The sequence below is a fragment of the Dipodomys merriami genome, unplaced genomic scaffold (genome assembly GCF_024711535.1).
Source record: "Dipodomys merriami isolate MVZ:Mamm:240054 unplaced genomic scaffold, mDipMer1.0.p SCAF_2, whole genome shotgun sequence".
In the NCBI taxonomy this organism is placed as follows: Eukaryota; Metazoa; Chordata; class Mammalia; order Rodentia; family Heteromyidae; genus Dipodomys; species Dipodomys merriami.
Window position 1 is genome coordinate 57,016,814 of NW_027203381.1, and position 2,543 is coordinate 57,019,356.

Sequence of the window (2,543 nt, forward strand, 5' to 3'; positions counted from 1 at the left end):
TTTTTCTTTCTTCTCTCTTTCTCCCTCTCTTCTCTGCCCCCCATTCCTTCTTCTCCTTCTCCCCCCACCCTTATTGGCTCTGTCTTCAGGGAAATTCAGAGTAATGTAGTCAGTATTTAAAATCCCGGAGAAGGCAGGAGGACCAGTGGAGAGTAGGGGTGAGTAGAAGGAAGCAGAGGTGGAACTCTGGAGTGTGGTAGATCAGAGGCCATGGACGACAGCTTCCAAGAAGGTCCAGTAAACAGTTTCAGGTCATAGAAGTGAACAAAGAGGGAAATAGGAAAGTTTGGTCATGAAAAATTCTATCTGTAACTATCTGCCTATTATCTACAGCTCACCTGTCACTGAAGGAATTTAACTACTTGATTAAGAGTGTCCAAGTGCAAAAGGAGTTGACAAAGATTGTGTGGAATAAGCTCATAGCCACAGCTGTCTTGTTAGGAAGTGTGGTAAGAGGCCCCTGACAGGTAGGTAGTGGGAAACGATGAAGGCTGGAATATCCTGCTGCTTTGAGAGATTCCTCTTGGTAGTCTTTTTTCAAGCTTAAAACCTCATCATCAGAGCTTTCTGACTTTGGGTTAAAGTTATTGTCATGACAAAATGCAAGTCGCTTTAGGAAAGTCCCTAAACAGCCACTAACACTAACATATGATAATCAACTACTTAATGAGATTGGGGGAGATCAGCTGACTCAAGTTGGAATGGATTATGAGGTGGGTGGATATCTGAAGAAGTCAGTATAATCTCTGGGCACTGCCATGGTTTGGATATGGTTTTTGGTTTCCCCCAAGGGTTCTTGTGTTAGAGGCTTGAGTGGAAATGTTGGAAGATGTTGTAGATCTTTATTAAGAGTGTCCAAAAGAGAAAATCTTAGGGTATGGGGACATTGCCCTCAGAGAGGATTGTTGTAGTTCTCTTAAGATCCTGAGTTATCTCAAAAGTCAGTTGCTATGAGCTATTCCTGCCCATATCTTTCTTTGGCTTCTTGGTAAGGTGGCATCTTTCCAATCCACAAACTCCTGTATGATGTTATCTGCCATTAGGTCTTCACCAAAGGTCAAAACACTACAACTGCTTGATCTTGGAACTTTCTATTTCTATGATGGAGTGAACTGAGCTCTTTTTTTTTATTGTAGAAAGTAGGTAGCTTCTGTCATTTTGTTATAGTATTAGAAAACTGACCAATAGAATGAATTAACAAGTAAGTTTGCTAGAACAGTCAAGAAGCAGGATCTAGAAAGCAAGAGAGTTAGAGAATTTTAACAACAGAGTTAGTTTTGACTCCCAGTTTTGGAAGTTCCCAGTTTAAGATAGAGTGATTCCAGGTGTTTAAAGAGATGGCATGTACTTGGTGGGAGCATGTGGTACAGCAAGACTACTCACTTCATAAGCCAATTCCCTTCCAGAGCCTGCCTCCAGTGATTTTTTATATGTTTTTATTGTAATATTACTGTACAGAGGTGTTACAGTTACATGAGTAAGGTAATGAGTACATTTCCTATCCAGCATTGTTACCTACTCCTTTGTTTTTCCCCTACTATCCCTTCACTCCCTACCTCCCCACTTCCTCCTGCCCCCCTACCAAGTTGTAAAGTTTGTTTTCAACGTAGTGCTTGCACATCTCATTGTCACAATGGGTCAACCTGTGTCCTTATTTCAGCATTTGGTTATTTCACTTCTCCCCAAATTAGAAAAATGTATACACAAGATGCAGGGCACCGACATCAAATATAGTGAAAACAGGGTGTTATACCATGGGAGAAGAATATACAAGAGAAACAAAAAAAATCACATTGTAAATACATTAAAAACAATAGCAAGAGAGAAAAAGACCCTTTTCTCCCTATCTTGGGGCTCATTTCACTTAATATCATTTTTTTAAAAAAATAAGTTTTTTATTGTGAAAATACTGTACAGAGGGGTTACAATCACATGAGCAAGGTAATGAGTACATTTCTTATCAAGCATTGTTGCCTCCTCCTTTCTTTTTTCCCCACCATCCCTTCCCTCCCATCTCCACAACTACATGCCCCACCAACACCTAAATTGTAAAGTTCGTTTTTCAACATAGCATCTTGTGCATCTCATTGTTGTAATGGGTCAACCTGTATCCTTTTTTAAACAATTAGTTTTTTCAATTCTGGTCCCCAAATTATACCAACATCAAATACAGTGAAAACAGTTTATACCGTAGGGGAAGGACATACAAAGCAACAAAAAAAAATCACCTAGTACCTTATAAATATATTAGAAACAATAGCAGCAAAGAAAAAAACCACGTGTGTCCTTATCTTGGGGTTCATTTCACTTAACATCATCTTATCTGAACTAGTTATTGCAAATAAGGAAAACCATGGGACCTATGTTTCTTTGGACCTGGCTTACTTCACTTAATATAATTTTTTCCACGTCTTTCCATTTCCTAACAAATGGGGCAATGCCATTCTTTCTGATGGAGGCATAGAATTCCATTGTGTATATATACCACATTTTCTTGATCCATTCATCTACTGAGGGGCATCTGGGTTGGTTCCATATCTTAG